We start from the raw sequence: 14,482 nt of genomic DNA, 5'->3' as shown, positions 1-14,482 counted from the left end.
AACCAGTCACATCTGCCTTCAAAATCACATATTCAACAAAATTACTTGACACATTTTGGCTGTTGATACCATGACTATCCACCAATTCAAACTCGATCAAAATTTTTTGAGTATAGTTGGAGTATATAACTGGTAAACTTGAATCAACATAGGTTTAAACCTATGTGCACCTCCAAGAACCTCATTTCGTGCATCAAATTCTTTTTTCATTTCATTTGCACGTTTTGCCTCCACAACATTGTTGAAATGTCTCATAAACCTTACAAGATCTAGTTTGCGTCCAAGACATTGTTTCAAATCAGCATTCAAACTTTCAGCCAACTGTGTGCTCCTCACACCTAGTGTGAAACAGTCCTTCATGTAACAACAAGCCCATTTTTTCCTTATTTCATATGTTCTATCTAGCCAAGCAGTGTTTACAACCCCATGATTTTCTCTTAAATTCCTCCATGCAAATTCAAATTCCTCAACTTCTGTATAATTGTAGATGCATTTGTACAAAATTCTGGAGAATTGTGACTTCTCATTCATCAAATATCCATGGTGTTTCTTTGCATTCTGCCAGAGATGCCAAGTGCACAATGCATGGAGTGTATTAGGTGCAACCTCAGTTAGTGCCCTTGACATTGCAGCGTCCTGGTCAGTGAAAATTGTCTTTGGCTTCTTGTCACCATTAACTCCAAAGGAAGTTTGAAATAACCATTGAAATGACTCAGTTGTCTCATCATAAAGCAAGTCATCTCCAAAGATAACCATAGTCCTATGATGATTAAATCCCACAAACACAGCCAACGGTCTATTTTCTTTGTTTGTGCAGAAAGTAGTATCAAACACAACTACATCACCAAATAGTTGATAATCACATTGCATCTGTGGATCAGCCCAAAATACATTTGTCAGCTTATCCTCATTGTCCATCTGTACAGAATACACAAATGCAGGGTTTAAATTTCGTTGATTGTCAAGATATAACATCAAGCTCCCGACATCCCCAAATGCCAAATCACGTTGCCGTTTGCTATTCAAATAATTTTGCAAGTCTTTCTTTGTGAAACCTAGATTTTCATTGCCCCCTGCTTGCAAACCCATCAAATTATATGTCAATCTGGTCCCCAATCCAGTTCTGTCTGCCATTTCTATTTCTGTGGCTTGGGTAGTTGATATTGCACGCTGGGAGCGCAACAAATGTGCAACTTCTTCAATTTGAACAGCATGGTTGTGTTCCTCAAAAAATTTATCTACTAGTAATCATCCATCATTATCTCTTTTGACACTCAACCCTGCTAAACAACCAGTTCTAGTCTCAGGACGTTGTCCTTTGACTTCTACTTGTTTCTCTCTTCGATGTCCTTCTTTACTACGCACGTAACACCATTGCACGATGATAGTCTTATCTATAGTGCACCTGTGCAAATAATTTTTCCTAATGCTGAACCCAATCATATGCGCATACTTGTTATAACAGTCATATGCTTCTTCAAAAGATGTAAATTCCATGCCTATTCGAGGTGTCACGTTGGCATCCATGTCCACCAATGTTGACAGTTCACTATAAAGACACATTTACAAAACTTAGTTATGAAAAGTAGTTAACATTATTCAAATTCAAAGATGAAGCCAACAGACATTATGAGATGTCAAAAATTTAACACCAACTTCCCATCGCATCGGACTCATTTGTAATCAAATCGATGAGATAAGTTGGAACCTGGCATCCGATCACACATTGATCTAGTAGTAGGCATGTATACAGCCTTGAACATTTTGACAGTCGTGTCTTACAAGAACTGAAACAAGTTGTCTCATTCTACTGAATAAGCCTTTTCTGTTCCAATATAATCTCTTAGTTCTGGGTTTTTTATATGACTCATACCAAATATGTGTTTCAAATGTTCTCCTTCTTGCTTTCTATAACTAATCAAAATCTAATGTTGATCTCGTTCTTGTCAAATGTGAAGTATAGTCGCTCATGTTTACAACATGAATGCAGCAGAGTTATAAACATTTGATTCAAAGCAATTTACAAATAAAAATATAGAAAAAAAAATACCAAACCTTAAACACAAACAATCGAAAGAGGGAACAACCTCGAAAAACATAGTCTGACGAACTGATACACACATATATCAACTGAACTTAATTACATATATAAAAAAACAAATGTTTTCACAACGCAGATACTCGTTAGAGGAAAAAAAGGGGATCGGACTCACCAAATGCACCACTTGAATGGAGCTCAGCTGAAGGACCTTAGTTGCACTATTGCGCTGCTTCAAATGTTGAGGGCAAATGGAATATTCAGATTCGGCGGTAGAGGGGTACTTGAAGAATTGTAAGGGAGAAACGTGGGAGGCGAAAATTTATCAGAGACTTATTTGCGTCGAAGTTTCATCCAAATCGAGAGTGACAGCTGAGAAACTAGAGAGGTTCAACGAACTGTTTTGCGTCAACGAAGAACAAATAGACTCAGCTAACAAAAAACCTAGAGATTTAATTGATTCAAGAGACAAAGAGAAATCAGAGCTTGAATAGGGACAGAACGAAAAAGTTTGAGGTTTCGTGCCTTTTTGGGTTCGCGCCTTTTTGTTCCATTATGTACTTCTTCATTACGAGTCTGGCTCAAGTGGCCAGCCTTCCGAGGCCTGGTCATGCTTTTCATAGCTGACCAGGTGTCATTCCTTCCGCGTGGGTGGTCACGACTTTCCATGTGTCAGGCTGAAGTAGCTAGGCTTCCGATGCCTAATAATGCTTTCCGAATGTGATTAACAAAAGTTATTATGCAGATTGAAGATTATAAATTTGCGGATAAGCTAGTCAGCCAATTACTAAATGACAAAAGCTTTGATCAAAGAAACACGAAGACAATCTTATAAAAGATGCAAAATTCAATGTTCATTTTCTCAAAATAAGAAGGAGATAGATAGACCAATACATCAGAAAAAGAGTGACTTAAACAAAAAATAAGAGTTTCTTAATGTATTCTTTCCAAAACATGATTGACATCAGATATGTGGGTCAGCAGGAGAGTCGTCATCCTTGGTTGAACTTGACGTTTCTCCATCTTCAAAATCTTTATCTTCATATTCTTCTTCACTTTCTTCATTGTCCCCTTCAAATTCATCAGAGTCAGGATATTTGAGATTTCTAAGGTCAAAGAACTTCCGGGAGGGGAGAATCCCCGAAGGAAGCATATTGAAGTTAACAGCTGAACAAATTTTATGAATTTCAGAGAAGATCTGATCGGAACAAACCTTCACCATATTTTTGCAGAATCCAAGAAAGGTTAGATTATCTCTAGCTTCTTCAATTGCTGATGTAACGGTACTCAGAACAACTTCATGTTCATATTCAATTCTTTTCTTTTCTAATTCAAAAATTTTCCTCTCTAACTGAATTTCTTCAAGCATAACAGTCTTGTCCTTAACAGTCTCATCCAATTCCAATTTCAAATTTTCCTTCTCTTTAGAAACCAAATCTAAAGAGACTCTGAGATTATCCTTCTCCTTAGAAGTCTCACAGAGGGTCAATCCCAATTGGTTCTTTTGACAGTCTAAATCGGATTTTTCCTTTGAAACTAAATCAAAGGCTTTCTGCAGACATTGATGTTGTTGCTCCAAATCAGACTTAAACTTATCAATCTTCTGGAAATTTTCTAGAATCTCATTTCTTTCTTTCTCAAACTGTTTAGACCAACTAATGGCCCTTGCTAATTTTTCTCTCAGTTCATCCCTCTCAAGCGTAGCAAGTCTGGCCCTTTCCAGACCATCGTTCTTCAACATTTCAATCTGAAGAAGTTCATCCTTATGATTTAGAACTGAGGCCCTTAAATTTGACACTTCTTCCTGCAGATCAGTGCATAGATCATAACAGATTTCATAATCACTATGTAAACCATCTATATCGGAACATAGTTCCATTTCTCTGAAATGAGCAGCCTCTAATTTTCTTTCTGATGATTTCAAGCTTTTTCTCAGTTCTTCTACCTCATCAATCAATTCAAACTGCCGCTTTATGAGACTGTCATTTTCCAAAGAAAGAACCTTCTCTCTTTCCAACACTTCAGAAAAGGCATTAAAGGCAGCACCAAAACATTTGCATTCAAAGTGATGAACAGTTAACAAAAACTAGATAATAAAAGATGAAATAAAAACCTTTCTCTTGAATCAATCAGCCTGAATAAGAGAAATGGAAATTCATTCCTTATCCCCAGGCATGTGAGTATAGAACAGGATCAGTCATGCTGGATGTCTCTCTTTTATCTCGAGGAATTCCCGCCTTTTGTTCCCCATTCACGTGCTACTTCCCAGTTCCAGTTAGCAGTGTCATTTTCCTTCAAATTCCAAACTGGGTTAAAGTGATCCTCTGAATCAGCATCAGTCTGGGCATCATCTAACTGCCCAGTACAAATCGGATGAGGATTGGCGGGTTCAATTACTTCATGGGGGTTAACATCAACAACGACATCACTAGAAGGAACTTGTAAGTCAACAACTTGAGCCGCAAAATTTACCTGCTCCTGTTGACCATTGGGAGAATCAACTGGCATAACTAAAAAAGGGGGAGCAGCATTTAACGCATCGTTATCGGGGACATTTGGGACAATCTCTTCAACAACATCGGGCACAACATTGATATCTGGAATAACATTTTCAATAACAGGGACGGTAAAAATTAAATTTGGAACAACTGGATGATCACCAAGTACTGTATCATTGTCGGGAACATCCATCTAGATATTTTGTTCATTTTCATCTTCATGATGGGGAACAAAACTATTCTCACCAAACAATTGATCAGCCATTTGATCAATGATATTACCTGCAACATGTGTACCAATTTCGTGAGCCATTGTCTTCATCTGATCAATAAAGTAACTAGAAAAGTCCTCACCTGGATTTTCGGCTTCAACTGTATTTTCTGAGGGGGCAACAGTAATATCATGGGGAAGATGAGGTGACATGGGGGCAGTAAACGCCTCATCCCCAGAAGAATTTTCAGGATCAATGGCTTCTTCAACAACTTTTTTCACTGAACTTTCTTTCTCAATGGGTACTGTCTTAGGGGATACTTCAATTGGGGGAGAAACAGAGGATATTTTTCTCTTGCCTTTTTGGGCAATATGTAACTCTTCAGCAGATGAAGGACCCATGGAGCGAAGTCGACTTCTCAAGGTCCTCGCTATTTGAATCGGGGTTTCAGTACGGACAACTTTGACAAACCCAATATCAGAATTATCAGCATCTTCATTTCTTTCTACCTGATCCGGCTCCTGCCGATCAAATGGAATTTTCTCTTCAGCAACATCTTTTTTGGGCATTTTGGTTTTCTTCTTTGAAGTTTTCTTAACATCCTACTTTCTTTTCTTCCCTGACTTCCTTGACTTGGATTGAGGTTTCTTTTTAGATTTGTTTTCTTCTGAAATAGCCTTTCGGAGTTCAGAAACATTGGGAACTTCGTGTACATCGGTTCCTAATGAAAAAAAAAATGTAAAAGTGCAAAACAAATATTATTTTATATTAAAAAAATTACAATTTCTCAAACAATTTCATTGTATACCTAGTAGAAGACCATGGCTGGCCAGACCTGCATCAGTTCTTAGATCGGCCGAATCAACTGGTTCTCCAGTGGGAATTAAATCCCAAGTCTCTTGGTCATACTCATTTAGTTCAGGACGCTTATTCAAGGGAAGAAGAGAACTCGAGAGTGCAAACACCAACGGGAACGATAGTTAGGAGTGGGAATGGCACAGAAAAAAATACTTTTCTCTCCATTGTTTGTTGTCACGAGGGATGGAGGAATCGGTAAAATTCGGGTCTCCTGGACCCAACTCATTCGCAATACATGTTCTTCTCGCAAAGTGGATGTAACCTCTCTCACGAGAAACTTTCAGAGTTTGATATTTTTTGAAGAGTTCTATAGAAGGGAGATGCCCCATTCTACGAATAAAAGCAAAAAAGCTGTAAACCAATCTCCAACTGTTTGGAGTAAGTTGACAAGGACAGACATGGTAGTAGTCAAGCAGTGACTGAACTATGGGAACCAAAGGAACTCTAAAACTAGACTCAAGATGGTCAAGGTAAACAGCAATAACTCCAGGCTCTGCATCATATGGACGTTCAGAGGATCCAGGAACCCATACCTTAGCATCGGATGGAAAGAGATAATCTTCCAAGTACGAAGAGAGGTGCAATTTTTTAAGCTTACTTGGATACCACTCCGGACCAGCATATCTTGGATCTTTCTTCTCTACAGACATATCTACAGGTGTGTAAGGAACGATATCTTCATAATGAGCATAAAGAGCGGGTTTCCAGTCTAACGAGACTTGATCAGACGACAAAATAGTTAGGGCTTGCTCTGTTTGATCGGCAGTTGAAGGAGTATCAGGTCGGTCTGAAGTACTGGGTGTTGAAGGATTACTTGCAGAATCCATGTCAAATGATAAAAGAGAAGAGTAAAGATTTGAAGACTTCAAGTAAGAGTAGTTAGAGCAATGAAAATGGCGGATGATTACAATTTGTTTTCAAATGAGCGAGAGCAAATAACAGCGGATGAATAAATAAAAGGACGACGTAAGGCGAAAGAGGAAGGAGGTTTCTTGAAAAATTGGAGGGAAGTATAAGATGTTTCAGATCAATGGCTATATCTATTCGTACTCGACGCGTGGAGTCAATTAGTTGATTTAAAAGCATTACCTCTGGACACGTGGATGATATCAAACGAAAGAAGAGAGATATGATAACCGCATGTTGGGAAAAAATTTAATTTATGATCAAATGGCGCAAAGGAGGAAAACGTCAAAGAAGACAAAAAGTAAAATTGAAGAGAGAGAACAAAAATTTCTGACATATGAAGATTTTGGCTGATCTTACAGAGATTTGTGGGCTGAGCACAGTAATCTATGGTTAGGGTTACGAAGCACGGATCGACTCTCGATAAAATTACTGTTTATATTCATAAATAAGTGATGGGTCGCCCATCACCGTTCGATTTAATTATAAGGATTTTTTTATTCTTGTTTTTTTTGGAAATTGACTTAATTAAAACAATTAAGTCTGAGGTTGCAGTATTTAAAATATAATTAATTTTGGAAATTACAGGGCATTGATCAAGTAAAACCCTGCGAGGTGGAGGGAATATTAAAAAGTCTGATATGTGGGGAAAATATTTTCTTAACAAAAACGACGAAATCTACAAGACGATGACGTGCACAACATTCTGGAATTACCTAATAATTTATTCAAACCTCCTGACCAGACTCTTAGATAAGTTGAACCTGATCAACATGGGGCTCGTGTTGTCAATAAAATACCCCAACCTCGGTTCAAGGTGATTCACTCCGGTCTAAATCTAAGATTATCGGTTTAAGTCCATTATATAAAGCAGTCTCTGGGTCACTCAACAGCTAAGAAGAAGCCCTAATCATGGTGGATGCTACTCAACAAACCATTAAAACACAAAAAGGATGTTATATTACAAAAGACAATAGATTAATTGATAGAGAAAAAGGAACTAAGGGGCAAGATATATTAATATATCAGAAAAATACTGAAACTGACTTTTTCTAAAACAAAAAATATAACAAAGGACTTTCAATGTTTCTATTTAAAGTTAAACATCAAAGATTTGGGTCTGCAGGAGTGTGGATATCATCTTTCTTGGATGGTGATTCATCGCTACAATCACCATCCTTACTTGAACATTCGGTTTCTTCCTCTTCAGAATCATTATCTTCATTGTCTTCTTCACTTTCTCCATTATCATCTGCAGAATCCTCAGAGTCAGGATGCTTCAAATTATTGAGATGAAAGAACTTACGAGAGGGAACACACTCTGGAGGAAGCGATTTAAAATCAATGTTTGGACAGATCCTGAGTATCTCAGAAAAAATCTGATCAGAACAGACTTTCACTACAGTCTTGCAGAACCTTAGGAAACTTGGGTTGTCTCCTGCTTCTTCAACTACAGAGGTAACATAACTTAGGAGAAGTTCATGATCATCCTTCATTCTTTTCTTCTCAAGTTCAAATTGCACTTCTGCTTCTTTTTTCTCTTCCTGAAACTTCACAACCGTGGAAGTCCTCTCTTTTACACTTTCTTTCCAGGCAACAGCTAATTTATGTAATTCCATAGATACTTCAATGTAAGAAGTCCTCATATTGTCCTTCTCCAAGGACATCTCACTCAGAGCCAAACTCAAATTGTCTTTCTGGATTTCCAGATCTTCTTTCTCCTTCGAAAAAGAATCAAATGCTTGTTGCAGCAATTCATTTCTTCTTTCAAAGTTCAAATTCAATTTCTCCACTTCTTCTAATTTGATTTTCCATTCTACTGTTTCTCTTTCAAAACCTTGGGACCAAGCAATTGGCCTTGCCAACTTAGCCTGAATTTCATCTCTTTCATGAGTGGCAAGTCTGGCCCTCTCCAATGCATTATTCTTCAACATCTCAATCTGCAAGAAGTCTTCCTTATATTTCATTAATGAATCCTTTAAACCTTGAAACTTCTTCCCGCAAAAAACAAGTGCTTGTATCGAAGAAATTTGAAAATCATCTTCCAAAATATATATCTCGAACATAAATCCTTTTCTCTCGAACCGAGCAGACTCTAATTTCCTTTATGAGGATTTGAAACAATTCTTGAGTTCTTGTACCTGATCATTCAATTCAAAAGTACGTTTGATCAAATTGTCATTTTCCAAAGACATAGATTTCTGTCTTTCCAAGACCTCAAAAAAAGCATTGAAAGCAAGCACCAAAGCATCTCGTGAAAAAGTGATAAAGACTTAGCAAAACAATGGATAATGAAAGGAAATTTATCTTAACAATAACGATAATAGTTAAGTTTTTACCCCCATGCATGTGTGTAAAGCCCATCATCGGACATGGCAGCAGCCTCTCTTTTGTCACGGGGTATTCTACCCTTGGTCCCCCATTCACGGGCAACTTCCCAATTCCAATTGGCACTATGATTTTCTTTCAAACCCCAAATAGGCTGAAAATGGTCACCAGGAGTCAAGAACACTTTGGGCATCTTCTAATTCCTTTGGCCAGGGCCAATTGGGTGTGGGTTCACATCTTCAAGCACATTATCAGGATTAACATCTACAGCGGCGTCATTCGAATCTACTTGCATGTCAACAACTTCAGCCGCAATGTTCTCTTCGTCATCAGATCCAATAAGAGGATCAGCTGGCATATCAAATTCAGGGGGAGCAACATGAACAAATCTTCATTTGGCGGACCAATCTGTGCATTCTCTTCACCAATATCAACATCAATGTTTATGTCTAGAACAATATTGTCAAAAACAGGGGCAGCCAAAGCAGGATCATGTATAGGGGGAGCCAAAATAGGGGCAGGCAAAGCAGGATCATGTATAGGGGGAGCCAAAACAGGGGCAGGCAAAGCAGGATCATGTATAGGGGGAGCAAAAACAGGGGCAGGCAAATCAGGATCATGTATAGGGGGAGCCAAAACAGGGGTAGGATCATGTATAGGGGGAGCCAAAACAGGGGCAGGATCATGTATAGGGGGACCAAAAACTAAAACAAGGTCATCATCAGCAACAACATTTTCATTTTCAGGAATATCCTTACGGATATTCTCTTCATAAACAAATTCAGGGGGAGGAGCGGGAACAAAAGTGTTATCATCAAACACCAGATCAGCTATTTGTTCAATAATATCACCTGCAGCATTAGCAAGAATTTCTTCAGCCATATTCTTTAGATTTTCAATGGAATAATCAGGTATTTCCTTACCTTGATATTCATTCTCAACCATATTGTTTGGGAGAACAGAAACATCATGAGGTAGCATGGGTGACATGGGAGGAGTGAACACTTCATTCCTAGAACAATAAACGGGCTCACCAGTCTCTTCAGCTACATGTCGGAGTGTTCCAACAGAGGGGAAACCCCCGATTTTTCTTTCTTTCTTTTCTTGGAAGCCGATACCTTGTGGCCTGAAGAGGGACCTGCTGAGTTCAGATTACATCTCAGGCTTCTGGAGGTTCTTGAGGTTCTTGTTCGAACAGGAGGGTTTTTACTGTCAATCACTTTGACAAACTCAATATCGGGCATTTCTTCATCAGCATTTTCTTGTACAATTTCTTCTTGTACCTGGTCTACCTTTTGCTGACCAGATGGACATTTTCTCTCAGCACTCTTCTTACCAACCTTTCTCTTGGGGGATGACGAACAACAAAATGTTTTCTTTTCTTACCTGACTTCTCAGGTTTGGAATCACGCTTCTGTTCTTCTGAGGCAACCTTTCGGAGTTCATAAATGTTAGGGATTTGATAAACATTAGTCCTCGTAAGAGAAACAGATGTGAACAACTCGCAACAAAGTTTATAGTATTAAAAAAAAAAAAGAAGAAGAAGAAGACGAAAAACCCTATCTTATGTACTTGGTAAGAGGTTGTGAGTTGCCAATCCAAAGATCGGTCTTCCGTTCTGTTGCATCAATGGGTATTCCGTGACGGGATCAGGCTCCATGTTTCCCGATCATATGCACTCGAGCGTAGGACACTGGTTCAAAGGACGAAGGGATTCCTTTGTATGGAAACACCATCGAGAGCGGTAATTGGGAATGGGGATGGAACAAAAAAAATACATTTCTCTCCATTTCTTGTTGTCATGAGGAATAGAGTGCTCGGTGAAGATTTTGGTTTTCTTACCCAACTCAGTAGCAATACAATTTCTTCGAGCAAAATGGAGATAACCACGCTCACGGGAAACTTTGAGTCTGTGAAAATTTCTAAAAAGTTTGATAGATGGGGTGCGGGCCATTTGACGGATGAAGGCAAAGAAATAGTAAATCCAACTTCCAACCGTTGGGAGTAAGTTGAGAAGGGCAAACGCGGTAGTAGTCAAGTAAAGATCGGACAATCGGAATCATAGGAACTCTAAATCCGGAATCAAGGTGATGGAGGTAAACGGCAATAACGCCGGGGCAAGCATTATATGGACGCACAGAATGTTCAGGAACCCATAACTTGGCATTAGAAAGAAAATGGAAATCTTGACGGTAAGACGAAAGGTGAGATTCTTTGACCGTAGTTGGATACCATTCTGGTCCAGCATGTCTGGGGTCCATCTTAGCTTTGGTGGTGTCCAAGGGAACATAAGGAGTTATTTCTTCGTCCACAGCATACGGAGCAGGGCTATCAACATTAACATGTGAAGGCGCATTCACTTGTTCGAAGGTGCTGGGGCCTGATGAATTCATAGAGGGATCCATGAAGAAGAACAAGAAAGAGCAAGCAATGAAGGTTCGGGAATTATGATAATGGAGTTGCAGAGAGGAATGCGCTTTGAGTATGAAGAGCAAAACTGCGGGTTATGGGCTGAAGCGGATGACAGGGAGTAAATAAATACGAAGATGAGGTGACATACTGAAAAGACTCTTGCAAAGTGGAGGGGAATATGCGATGCTTCAGATCGACGGCTATAACTGTTCGTAATCGATGCTTGGGGTTTATCGGTGGATTTGGAAACATTGCGACCAGACACGTGGATAAAATAAAAACGATTAAGGAGATCATTATAATCGTGTGATGGGAAGCAAATAATATTTATTGATCAAACGACGGAGAAGAAGATAACGTCAAGGAAGCTGGACAGGTGCATTAATGAGGTGATTTGATTTGTGGGGCGGCTGACCTCAGAATTTGGATGATTACAAAACATTTGGGGTGGCTGACCACAAGAGGCATTATGGTTAAACATATTGAGATCAGCGTCTAAATTGATGACAACCTGACAATCCGAATTCCAATACAAATTTCAAAAATGAATGATTTCTGGAAATAATACGAAAGGTTAAAGGATAAAAAACTTGATGACGAAGATTAAGCGCATGAAAGCAGTTGAACTTTAAGAGTCAAAAGTACAGAATGAACGATTCTGATTGAATTAAATCCAACTTCTATTGATTAATATTTCCAAGGTGGAAGGTGATATGAATTGAACGATCATCGATGACCTAAAGTACCGAGGAATGGGAATTTTTCACAAACGGTACAAAATATAGAATATTCGAAGTCATGTGAAGGAAAGATTCAAACCCTATCGACCGGACTCTCATACAAGTTCAACCGGATCAGCTTGCTTGTGCGCTCATGTCACTAAAATATGGTCATCCCGATTATTCCCATTATACACAGATCAAGCAACCATTGATCCGTCTCGGACTCTCCAACCCGTCAACCTAATTCAAACTTCCAAAAATAAAAGAAACAAGATCCAACCTACTCAAAATAAATAATTTCAAAAGCAAATACGTGTTTCAAAAGAATAATTAAATCATACCAACATTTGTTTATTGAGACAAAGTTCTCTACTACATCAGCTATAAAACGATTTGGTAAAGTATCTTGAATGTAATGTGGCAACCTGAAATCCACCAACTTCTCGGTATGACACACTCGAGGAAAATAGACAATAGAAGTAGCAATATACTTGATAGTCAAAACTAGTCTTTCCGATGAAACATAATCATTCTGCTTCAAGTACCTTCATAACGGTGATGGGCGATTCAACTATCTGATCGAGTCGATGAAACGGAATCATTCCGTTTAAAATAGGTTCGAAAAGAACCATTCAATTTTACCAAGTTTGCCTAAACGTAATCGCAATCATACATACAAAACCTTCATATCTTCATAATTTTTTGGTAAATTAGAATAACAACTGTACATACCAACTCTTTATGTGAAGAATTTTTGCTCCACCCCCCCCCCCCCCCCCCCCCCCCCCCCCCCCCCCCCCCCCCCCCGCCGGCGGGCGCCCCCCCCCCCCCCCCCCCCCCCGCGCCCCCCCCCCCCGCGGGGGGGCCCCCCCCCCCCCCCCCGCGCCCCCGGGCCCCCCTTAGGAGGAGATGGAAGCTCTAGGAAATTCGGAGGTGCCTAGGGAATCGGTCTTCCTGCGTTTGAAGCCTCCAGAGGTGCCTACCAATGGGGATAAATCTTATGCGGGAGTAGTGGGGAGTTCGTTGTTGCCTGAGATCGATTCCCTCCCTTCTCCTATACAAGCGGGTAAGTTTCGCAGGATTGTAATCTCGCAACAGGATTACGAGCTGCAACGAAATCAGTTCCGTTTTTCGTTGATTGGGCGAGCTAATTTTTGCATCACTACCATGGATGAATTGCGAGAGCTAGCTAGGGGTGCTTGGAAATTGTCTCAAGGGGTGATCTTACATTCATTGGGGAAAGGGTTTATCATCTTTTAGTTTCATAGTGAGGCAGATATGATTGAGGTGTGGCGCAGAGGTTTTTGGAATGTTGGAAAGCAATACATTCATTTTCAACGATGGAGGCCGGATTTTAATATCCACTCTCCTCAACCAGCAGGTAAGTTGGTGTGGGTTCGTTTCCCTGATTTACCTCTTGAGTATTGGCATGAGAAAGTGCTTCTTTCTATAGCAAAATCTGTTGGGAGACCTATTTCTCTTGATAGACGAACTCGTCTTGGTTCTATTGGTCATTATGCTCGAATTTTGGTTGAATTGGAGGTCGATGCTGTTCGAGTGAATGAGGTTCAGATTGAGCGCCTTGAACCAGGAACTCTTCGAGTTTTTAGTTTTCTTCAAAAGGTAATTTTTTAGGATGATATTCTGCGGTGCTCACGGTGTAATCGAGAAGGCCACTTGGGTCTTCATTGTAGGTTTGCTTCAAACGATTCTGTGGATGGTTTGCAGGTTCAGCCCTCTATCGTTCCGTGGGAAAACCTCCCAACGAGATAATCCTATTGTGGATGGGATTCCCTGCGACGGTGTGAGAGTCCAGACTCCAAGCTCACTCCAACATCAGATTCGTGTGGCTCTAGAGGTGGCGGGTTTGGAGGACTCTATTTCATCCAATGACGGTGCAACAAATTCAATTTCAAATTTCAATTCAAATTTCAAATCTACAAGGTTGGTTCCCTCTGATGTGGTGATCGCGTCTAGCGAGAACTCTTCTCTTGATCTTTCTCTCTCTCAAAGTGATCCTTTTCAACTTCAAAAAATTTTAGATAAAGGCAAGAGTTCGATGTTGGTTGGTAATCTTTCAAAGAACGTAGTTACCTTTGTTGGTCCCACGACTAACCAACTTCCACCTAATTCGGCCACTAAGGATATTGGCTCTTTTGAACGGTTTGAAAAGCTTCATGAGAGGCCTTGTGGGGCCCTGCTGAATTCGGTTAGAGTGGAAGACTCTTTTACCGAACAGAATTCGGTTTATGTGGAAGACTTTTCTACGCAACAAAATTCGATTAGATTGGAAGAAACTGCATTGGACGTGAACTCTAGTTTGGAGCTTCAAGTGGGGTCATGCGGGGCCCAACAGAATTTGAATAATTTTGAAGCAACTTCTTTGGCCGTGGACTCTAGTTTTGAAATTCAAAATTCCTTAGATGCGGCAAAGTGTTTTAATTCAATTGGTAAACTTCCTTTGGGGAGTTCACTAGTGGGACCTACAGATAAGCTCGAAAGTGGTTC

This window comes from Hakea prostrata, chromosome 1 (genome assembly GCF_041222555.1).
Source record: "Hakea prostrata isolate BN-2017 chromosome 1, UWA_Hpros_2, whole genome shotgun sequence".
Taxonomy (NCBI): domain Eukaryota; kingdom Viridiplantae; phylum Streptophyta; class Magnoliopsida; order Proteales; family Proteaceae; genus Hakea; species Hakea prostrata.
Note: the sequence above shows the minus strand (reverse complement) of the source record.